At 57.2% G+C, this 10801-nt stretch overlaps 1 pseudogene; it reads right to left on the bottom strand.

The window, feature by feature from the left end:
* Window positions 1–1140: 1140 nt before the first annotated feature.
* Window positions 1141–5492, bottom strand: LOC141974170 (G2/M phase-specific E3 ubiquitin-protein ligase-like; annotated as a pseudogene).
* Window positions 5493–10801: the final 5309 nt, after the last annotated feature.

Genomic DNA, 10801 nt, shown 5'->3' with positions numbered 1-10801 from the left:
CCACCCGTGAGTCTCCCTTTCTCCCTGCAATCGGTCCCCCATTTCCCGGCAGGGGGAGGGTGAGCGACTGCCTGCGTGGGGTTTGGCTGCCGGGCGAGTTCAAAGCACGACAGGGGCTGAGCAAGCGCAGAGCCCCAGGTTTGCTCTTGGGCTGAACAGGTGCCGAGGGCCGGTGAAGGCCGGGGACAACATTCTTCCTCGGAGCTTCTGTGTGGCCGGAGCTGGTGGTGTGTTTGGATGGGTCTGGGACAGCAGAAATTTAGGGTGGGCAGCAGGAACCAGAACTGGGCAACGGGAATGCCCTTCGGTACAGCCATCTCCATGTCACAACTGCAGCCGTGACATTGAGCGGAACCTGTAAAGGAGCTTTGCCCCCGGTGTGACCCTTCCCCGGGGAGACTGAGCCGGCTGCGGGGCCAGCGAGGCCCGAGGCACACGGCCATGGCGCTGGGCGGCCGGCCAAGGCCAGCCCGCAAGGAGGGAGGGCTGGGCAAGGGCTGCCAGGCCCCGGGGGAAGAAACCCTCTGGGCCCGGCCCCTAACGCTGCCCCTGGAGACAGGGAGAGGAGGAGGAAGGTGACAGATGAGCGGGGAATCTCCCAGGGCAGAGATCAACGGTCAACTTTATTGAGCCGGTGGAGGGGGATCGGGGCCATCACGTGGGGACGGCGCACGGCCGGTCCCGCGTCTGCGTCCGGGCCGGCTGTAAGGGGTTTGGGCCCGACGTTCCAGGCGGGAGCCGTCCCTCCTCCGCACGGGCCCAGGTGAGCTGGAGCTGCTGCCCTCGAGCGCTGGGGAGGGGCAGGAGGACTCCGCTGGCAGCTGGCTGGCGGGGCTGGGGCTGCTGCTCTCCGGCACAGGGGAGCCCTGGGACGGCCCCAGCGCGCGGCTCCTCTCCGGGTGTGTTCTGGGCCGGCTGTAGGGCGTCTGCGCCTGACGTTGCACCCGGGAGCGGCGCTGCCTGTGCTCGGGCCCAGGTGAGCTGGAGCTGCTGCTGCCCTGCAGCACTTGGGAGCCGTTGGACGGCCCCGACGCCGCCTGGCTCCCAGTGCTGGGGCTGCTGCTCTCCGGTGCTGCCAAGCCGTGGGGTGACCCCGGTCCTGACCCGCCACCCGTGCCAGAGCCAGCGACCCCTGAGCTGTCACTGGAGGCTGTAAGGGGGAGCGGGAAGGTCAGGGGCACAGAGGCCACAGTGCAGAGGCCAGAGCGGTGCCCCCAGCCCTCCTGGGGCAGAGAGGCTCTGCCAAGCCCAGCCTGGGCACCCGCTGCCGGGCCTTGCCTGGGCCCTGGCCCCAGCCCAGGGGCATGACGGTGCTTTGCCTCTTACCGGTGCCCTGGCCAGTACAGCTCTCGCACACCCAGATGACCCTGCTGGTGCTGACGTTGGAGCAGCGCCGGTGGGTTCTCACAGTGCAGGAGCTGCACAGGATCAGTTCCCAGGACCTGGGGAAGCAAAAGGGTTCATGGCTGTGAGGACAAAGTGACCGCAGCACGGGGCTGTGCGGCACAGCTCCTGTTCTCGGTCCTTCCGCTTCGAGCTCTTGGCGACACAGAGATCCCGTGCAGAGCCCAGGGTGTCGCTTTGCCAACTTACCCCCATTGCTCTGCGTGCTCCCTGCCCCCGGGACACAGGCACTCACGGGCATCGCAGCCGGGGTCCCTCGGCATTAGTGCCTCGACTACAGGCTCACTGCCCTGCGATGGCGAACTGATGGGGAAAGGGAAATGGCTGAGCCCCTGCTGCCCGGCATGAGGCCGATGCAGGGCGGCCCTGCTGCTCCCCCCTGCCCGGTTTCCAGCTCCTCCGTGAAGCCGAAGCCCAGGCAGACGGGACAGCGGAGGGGCAGGACTGCAGGGGCAGCCCGGGGCATGGCACAGGGCTCGCAGCCTCCTGTGCTGTGGGCCGGCAGGACACCAACCTCAAGGGGACTTGGATGCCCACGGTGAACATGTCCCGGTGAAACCGATGCTTGTCTCTGCAGAGGGGGCATTTGAAGGAAACGGTACCAGCGTACCGAGCCTGGGCCTGCGGCGGGAACAAAAGGAGCAGGAGTGAGCTCCTGGTGCTGCCCAGCGCCTGCCGTGTCCCCGGGGCGAGGGAACGGCTCCTACCTGGATGCAGCCCCGGTGGAACCAGGCGTGTTTGCAGGCGGGGCACACCAAGGTGCGGAAGGACTTTCTGTCCTCCACAGGCTCCAGGCAGATGAGGCAGGTGGTGCCCTTGTCCGGAGCCGCCTCCACCTCCTGCTCTGGGCGGTGCTGGCTGCAGAAGGACCTGGGGGGCAGAGGGAAGGGATGGGTGAGGTGAGAAGCGCTGGGTCCTTCCCCGGTGGGGGCGAGGAGGGGACAGGAGGTACCTGTGCGGAGGGAAGTAGTGGGTGACGCATTCACCCTCCGCGGCACAGGGCAGGTGGAAGCTGCGGTCGCAGCCCTGCCGGCAGCAGGTGACGGCGGCCCCGCTCTCCCCGCAGACGAAGCATCGCTGGAGAGAGCAGAGCAGCCCCGTCAGCGGCAGCCCCAGGGCCTCCCCAGCCAGCCCCACGCCTCCGGGCAGGGCGCAGCATGTGGCCGCTGCTCGGCCGCAGCCCACAGATCCGCCCGGCGCCCCAGGCTCCTGGGCTGGAGCTCTGTGGAGCTGCGGGGAGCAAGGCTTTTGTCCCGGAGCTGCTTGGAGGGGCGGGGATTTCCTTTCTGGGCTCTGGGCTAAGCTCCCCCAAACCTCTCCTGGCACAAATGTCCCTGAGCTTGTCAGGTCCTCACCTTCTGCGCTGCCCGCTCAACTATGCTGCGAATGTTCTCAATGAGAATTCCCACCAGCCTTGAACCCTCATCCTGACAGTAAAAAAGCTTGCTGGCAAAAATCTGCAAAGAGAAGAGAAGAGCGGAGGAGCTGATGAGCACAGCGTGGCCGGGAGTGCCTGTCGGCGAGCTGGAGGGAGCCCCGGGGCGCTCACCAGGCAAAATTGATGGGTACAGAACCCATCCTGATCGACTTTCTGCCCGCAGAGATCCGTGTCTGCCGCTGCCTGGCCGCACAGCACGCACGCTGGAGGGAGAGAGCAAACGCCGGCGGGAATGAGCACTCTGGGGGCCGGGGGAGGCGTCCCTGAGGGATCGTCCCCAGGGCCCTGCTCCGTCCCTGAGGGGCTGAGGGGCAGGGCTGGGGGCCGTGGCGAGGAAGGGGCATCGCAGGCGCTGCCTCCGCCTGCCGCCGCGCTCGGCCCCACGCTGACCCCCGCCAGCCCCTCTGCTGTGCTGCGGGAGGGAAACTTTGCTCTCACCCTGCTCCATCGAGTCGGGGGCCTCCTCTCGCCTCTCGTCCACGGACACGTCCACAGCGAGCGTTGGGAGCGTCCCTGTCCCAGCAGCACCGGGGTGTCTCTCCCAGATGCTCCTCGGCCGACTCTGAGGGAGAAGCGGGGCGCGGGTCAGCTCTCAGCACAGCCCCGGCGCCCCGAGGCGTGGGACCCCCCGCTCCTCCCTCGGCAGCCCCCGGCCAGCCCCATCCCTCTCCTCACCTCCCAGGTCGCACTGACGCTCCGCTGGAGCCCAGCAACCCCTGTTATAGGCTTGTTGCCGTGGGGCACAGCGGCCCTTGTGACATCAGCACCCCATACATGGGCAGGGACACCCTTGGCGGGTCACCATGGAAACGGTGACATCACCCCCCATACATGGGCAGGGACACCCTTGGCGGGTCACCATGGAAACGGTGATATCACCCCCCATACATGGGCAGGGACACCCTTGGCGGGTCACCGTGTCCACGGTGACATCACCCCCCCATACATGGGCAGGGACACCCTTGGCGGGTCACCGTGTCCACGGTGACATCAGCACCCCCATGTGCGGGCGCTGACCCGCCCAGCCCGAGCGGACTCCTGACAGCAGGGCTGGGCTGCAGACGTGGCTGCAGGTGCTGCGGGGAGACGCTGGGTGTCCGGGGGCTGACCCGGCTGCTTTGGTGGTTTGAGGGCGCTGTACTCTCTGCGCCCGCTGCTCAGAAGGTGTTTTCTGTCGGCAGGGCGGGGGGCCCATCGCTCTGTGTTCTCAGAGGTGAGCCCACAGGAGTCCCTCGCCGGGGCCTGGCTGCAGAGAGCTCTGTGGCACCTCGACAGGGTTGGACATTTCCCAGACAATGCCAAACCTGCCAGCTGGCGCTGTTTGACACTCTCCTCTGTAAGAGCCTCCCAGCGGGGATGCCTCTCAACTCTGGCTTTCCCTTCAAGGAACTGTTACCAGAGGCTGCTGTATCTTTGCCACTTGCCAGATGCCACCAGTGAATCTCGACTTGTGTTGTTTTGGCCTTTTCCCTGTTGCCTTTAATTGGGATGTGTGCTCTTCTGCCCAGGGGCTGGTGGGCAGCTCTCTGGTGACCAAACCCCAGACAAAACAAGGGCCTTGGCTGTAGGGCCTCTTGTGCCTGAAGGAACCATCCTTTAGCCCGGGTGTCTTGGGACGCGTCTTCTGGGAGGGGGACACCAGGCCTCCAAACCCAGCAGTTTCTGTCAGCTGGTGCATTGTCCTGTTTGAGTTTTGCTTCTATCCCATAATCTGCAGAGACACACGGGGGCTGTGTGATGCAGAGAGGATCTGAACAGGGTTACCTGTTCCTCCAGGACAGGATCTGCTGACTCAGCTCAGTATTTGAAGCAGGAGCCGCATGCAGGATGCAGGGAAATGAATCCTCCTTGTAGCAAGAGCTGGCAGCCAGGACGGAGGAGCAGTTCACCCAGATACTTAAACACTGACGGGAATTACATTTGAGCATTTTAAATTGCTTTCTTCGCCAGTGTTTCGCATTTGGGGCCTATACCAAGGGCTCCAGGTCGGCTCTGCTGGCAGCCTGAAGGCCCAAAGGGCTCTGAGGAGGCTCTGCCTGGGCAGCTGAGGTCCCAGGGGGCTGTGAGGAGGCTGTGGCCGGCTGACCTGTGCTGTCGGCGGGCTCTCGGCTGCCTCTGGATGGCCAGCTGACAGCCGACTGGCTCTCAGTACACTCTGGGTGTCGGACAGGCTCTCAGGCAACTCCAAGTAGGGTCTGAGTGGCCAGCTTTAGTCTGCGAGGGGCCCAGGTGTGCTAGCACAGGGGCTCTGGGTAGGGTCTCTGGGCAGCAAGGGTCCCAGAGGGCTGTGAGTAGGCCCTGGCTGGCCGACCTGTGCTCTAGGTGGGATGTAGTTCGCCTCTGGCTGGCCAGGTGGTGTCCAGCTGGGCTCGAAGAAGGCTCCGGCTGGCACACCGGGCTCCAAGACAACCCTGAGTAGGATCTGGCTGGCAAGCTGGGCTCCAAGACGCCTCTGAGTAGGCTCTGCCTGGCTGAGCCGTGCTCTAGCGGTTCGTGTAAAAAAGACTCTACAACTCCAACAGAGTTACACAGCGGGGATGTTTACTCCTGCGCCGGGGCGCGAGGGGATTCCTCCACAAAGCCCGCACCCCCGCCGCACATTTTACCCCAACCTCACCGAGTGTGGATGTCCACGTTCATTGGGGTCCATCGCACAAACACCCGCGTGCAGGGTGAGGCTGCGTTAGCTCTAGAGGCTGCTGGCAGCAGCTGGCGTTCTCTTTGCCCTGCCCATTGCCTCCTGGGGGGCGTCTCGGGGGCTTTGGGAGGAAGGCTCGTAGTCTTTCTCACCTTGTTTTCTCCCCGGAGCGTGCGCAGATTCTCTTGGCCGATTTCTTGAATAACAAGAGCGTTTTTCCGCCGGTTTACTCATTCTGTCTTATCTAAGAGAACCGACAGCACTCCTACCACCCGTACAGGGCTATCTTTACTCGTTACCAAGACCCAGCTGCTGAGAGCAAAACCATAATATTTTGCTGGACACTGCAGGTCTTGGTGGATTTTCACCGTGAGCTGCTTTGTTTTGATGAACACAGCAGTCCTGGGTAAAATTCCACAGAGCAGTCTGGGCAAGCAGGATTCTTAGCAATATTCAAACATACTATAAGTAATACTATAACTTGCTATAAGTAAATAAATAAGTTGCTAAGCAGTTTTCTATGAGTAAATAAATCTCCAAACAAGTAATCATTTCTCTGGATCAACTCCCCCCTTTTCTTTTCCCTAAGCAAATTCTTTTGCAGTCAAAAGGATTTCATTATATTTGGTGACTGTTTGGAAGGGCCATATTTGTTTTGTTAGGTTTACACCACAAGATAAGATTTCATCAATATTTTTACATTTTCGTGGTGCAAAAGCTTTCTTATTAGGGTCAGATCCTTCCAATAGGCGTGGGCTGCCAATCTTGGACTAATTTATAATTAGATCTCAGCCACCGATAAGTTGTGACAGGAGCGGTGTAACTGAAATCACGCCCGGTAAGACTAACGAGATTGCAGACACAGAGGTTGGAATGATGACTTGTGTCTATTATAAGGTCATCGACTTGTGCAGAATCACGCAGGGTTCTTAGACAAACACACCCCACGGCCATGTAAATTATAATAGTCTCTCGAGTCTCATTAGGGTCCATCTCCAGCTGGCAAACGTTCTGTTCAGTGTCCAGACAGATGTCAGGAGCTCCGATGGTGTTATCTTCACAAATGAATCCTTGCTGGTCTCGCACAGCACAGGCCTCGACAGCAATAGTTTGCCATTTCTTCTGATTTTTTATAGCCCATTCCCTGTGCTCTAAGGGATAAATCCCAGTTCCATGATGATTCAATCCTAACGCAACAATCGGATAGGTTTTATACACCCGAGCTCGATATATCGTTAATACAAAAGCTGTGGCCGTCTTCCTGAGGGGGTCAAAGGTAAAATTAACTGAGTGCCACCGTGATTGAAATCTTCTTTCAAATTCTGCTGCATTATCCCCTATTACCTTTCGGAATTCTCTTGGCAGGATTCCGTCCTCACCGTCCCTGATGACTGCAGCTGCTGTCGACTGTATCCAGAATCGAGCTGGACACAACTAAGGGCTGTAAAAACGCTGGTTTGAATGGTGTCTAATGCTTCTACAATTATCTGATGATCCCTTTCATTAAGGTTCTCCCACTGTGGAAATGCACTTGCCAGAAGCCACTGATTGTTGCCCAAGGTTAGGGGGGAGGATCTTAGAGGGTATGGTATTTGGTTCAGGTCGCTGGTTACTGTAGCGAGGTTGTTCATTAGTATTTCCGAATCAATCCTATTTACAACTCCCAGTCCTGCCCCTGGAGCACCAATTAGGTCTCTCTTTGTTCGCCCCATCTGAAGGGTTCGTCTTTGCATCCAGGTTGTCCATCCTTCGGAAGAGGTCTTGAAGACAGATGGACGGGCTGGCTGGATCTCTGAAATATTGCTTTGCATCAGGAGCTCAACTCGTTTAAGAGACCATGTTGGATTAGATATTGTTGTTGACCAACATTCTTAATTACAAATGGGCCTATCGGAGACAGACACGGTGTTGGGGTTCTAGAGGGCTTTCTGCGAGAGAACGGCCGCGTCAGCAATCCCGCGTGAGAACAAGAGTGATAAGAGCCTCTGCCGAGCAAGAACGCGATAAGGACGTGACCCTGAGTGAGGGGGGAGAAACTCGACGGGACAAACAACCCCCGGCAGGGGTTGGGACGGAAGAGGATGTTCCACAAGGCAGAAGCCTGGCACTGCTGATGTGGCACTTTTTATCCAATCATAAGAAGGTTTAAAGCGTGGGCTGAGTTAACCGTCCAATCCCGAGGACTTGTACAGCGTGTTGCTCACGTGCGTGGGAGAACGTTATAAAAGGGCTGAATTAGTTGGAATAAACGGGCGTTGCCCGATCCCATTGGTCGTGTGCGTGCTCAGCTCTGCCGCAAGTGGCGTCCCTGGGTGGGGGCCTCAAGATCGGCACAACGTCTTCCCTGAGGAGGACTCGTCGGAGTGCAGTCTCGGGGGGAGAAAGCCGGTCGACATATCGAGACACTGCCCCGGTGTCTGAAGGTGAGAATCGGCGCGCTGTAACGTAAAAGGGGGAGACAGAGGGAGAGTTTGAAGATAACGGATCCGCGAGAGGCGGCGGCCGGGGAGGAATGGGGCTGCCCTTGCCAAGGACCAACAGGCAGTGGTGAAACTCCTCCAGTGTGCCCTCTCTGTGCGGGGGAAACAATATAAATTCCCTCTGGAAAGTTTAAGGTGGAGCCGAGAAAAGGGACTTATATCTCCTTGGGAATCTGTAGGGAAACGGCTTTGGGATTCGATCAGTGATGGAGGAAGATCAGCAGAAGCAGTGAGCAGCTACAGCACACTCTGGAAACAAATCCGTGAGACTCTGCAAGAGCTGAGCTGCGAGCGTGCTGCGGATGCTTCTGCTTCTGCAGCGATCGGAGCAGCGTCTCGTTCTGAACCCTAGCGGCTCCCGTCGCGGTAGCTCAGGAAAAAAACCCCGTTGACTTCGCCGGTCGCGCCGCCGGGTCCGCGGCGGGCAGCGGGGGCTGAACCGAGAGCTGCGCGGCCAGAGCTGAGCACACCCGAAGGGCACCTGATGCCATCAGAAGGAGAATGAGGCGGCATCGGGGGAGTCCGCGGAGTCCGGCAGGGGTCGGGGCGTGCAGGATGGAGTTGGCGGCGGCGGCCCGGGGCCCCCCGAGCCCCCCCGCCGCAGAGCGACCGCCTGTGGCCGAGCCCGGCACCGCGCTCAGCCCGCCGCCCCCGTCAAAAGCAACAAGTTTTTCCCAGAGAAGGCTCTGACGCTGTCATGCAGCACAGGCTTTATATGTTCTTAACGGTGTTTTCGTCTCTGTAATATTTGTCATTTTATGTTGTGTCAGTGTGGGGGACTTCTTGGTGTGGTTGTGTGATTGTTCTGCGTGTGTGAGACGCGGCCCAGCTGCAGAGAGTCATCAGCGCTGCTGTCTGTTTGGGCTCAGGGTTCTCAGTGTCCCATGTAAAACACCTCCTCTAACGGGAGGCAGTAATTCCGTGTTCATTGTCTTGAATTTCGGTGCGTGCTCGGCGGGGAGAGTACCCCTCTGAGCCATCTGCCTGACGGGAATATTGTCAAAAAATCATCTGCAACCTGACAGGGGTTGTTTGTTTTACCAGGGGTCGTCGATGCTGGTTATGAAGAGGAAAATCAGAATTATGGCCTGAACCCCTGTGTTCTGTAACAAAAGGGTCAAAAAATTGTTCCGCTTGCTTATTTTACTGCGGCTCCCCCTAACAGCATGCTGAGAAGATGCAATGACTCAGGATTTGGATCAGCAGGAACCCCTTAAATATTTTGGGCTCAGACCGTGACACAAGGTTGACTTCTAGTAAAATGTACTCTTGCTAAAGCTAAAGCGTCTGTTACAGCAACAAAAAGGGGAGATGCAGGGTGTCAATCTACCCCTCACGAAAGGCTAAATAAGGCGTGATATGTCATGAACCTTTTAAACATTGCCCTGTCTCGCAGGTGCCACCAGTATTGTGTCACTTCTCATCACAGATACCAGATCAACAAGAAGTCCAGAGCAAAGCTCAAGTGTTAACAAAACCCTAGAAAGGGGGAACTGGGAAGGACCAGTTCCTTTAATACCCTGGGGAAGAGGTGATGCTGGTGTCTGCACAGGTCTCATCTCCGATGGTCACCGACAGGGTGTGTGCAACCACAGCTGAGGGTGAGAGGCAGCCAGCACTCAGGATCCAGCTGTGGGTGCTGTGGGTGCCCCTGTGCCGACAGTTTGCGGTCTCTTCGACTGATCATTTCAGCAGAATGTCTGGGTAATGTTTGCTACTGCAACAGGACAAACTACACTACAGCTGCCAATTCTTTTGGGAGAAAATGCTAACAGTAATTGTAACTCCTTAATGAAATATCTAGGCTTACTAGTCACTTGTGCAAAATGTAGTTTAGATAAAATACGGTTATTAATAAGGATAAGATGCTGTAAGAATGTATGTATTCCACTTTCTTTGTTTAGCAATATTAAGAATTAAGAGCTCAAGTGTTTAACCTTATTAGAAACTCCCTTGGTTTTCCCCCTGGAGTACTGGCCAGGCTCAGGGTGGAACCCAACAGGAGGATGGAATCAGATGTTTCCTCTCAAAAAAAAAATAAAAAAAATTGCCAGTTATTTTGCCCTGTTGATTTAGAGGCCGGACCTGCTTGCAGCGACGTTGGATGCCTCCCCTACGGATGGACGCATCGCGTAGGGTTTCCGGTTCGCGAGGAAGGGCACTCTGAATTCTCGCTGCACCCAGGGTTCCCCAACAATTGCGGATCTGAGCATTAGTACTTCTATTAATTAAGTGTGCTGCTCCGTATTTTCCTCACTGTTTATTTTTGTAGTATTTAGTTATATCCCTTAATTTTGGGGAGTCAAATTAACCTACTCTTTTTAACTAGTAATTATAAGGGCTGTATTCTTTTAACCTTCTGTAGAACTATTCTACGTACGTTATGTTTTAAAGTTTGTCTCAGCCCTGACTGATACAGCTCTCCAACAAGTCTTGCAGGCGCCGCAAGAAACAAAGAAATGGGAGATCTGGGAGGCATCGGCCTCACACAACTCTGACACATGGCTGGTGTAATCAGACAGTCGAGACTCCTTCAGCAGCACCAGGAAATGACACTTGGTTTTGTAGCGATGCTCACGCGACGGGTTTACGTCTTGAAGAAGGAAGAGTATTTAATAGTGATTGGGCTAAAACGTCACTAGATGGTTCAAGGATTTGGTTTTATATTGAATAACCGTTTCGATGGTCATTGTAACCTTTTGATGATGTTGAGCTCCGTGTGGAAGCGTTTTGTGAAAACGATGGACCGAACAATAAAAGGGGTCTGGATGGCCCCAAAAACAAAAAGAGGGATTGGTGGAATGGTTCGAAAACAACGGACGTGTCGTGAGCGATCCAGCC

Source organism: Athene noctua, unplaced genomic scaffold (assembly GCF_965140245.1).
Source record: "Athene noctua unplaced genomic scaffold, bAthNoc1.hap1.1 HAP1_HAP1_scaffold_34, whole genome shotgun sequence".
NCBI classification, from domain to species: domain Eukaryota; kingdom Metazoa; phylum Chordata; class Aves; order Strigiformes; family Strigidae; genus Athene; species Athene noctua.
Note: the sequence above shows the minus strand (reverse complement) of the source record. Positions and strands in the feature narration are given on the sequence as shown.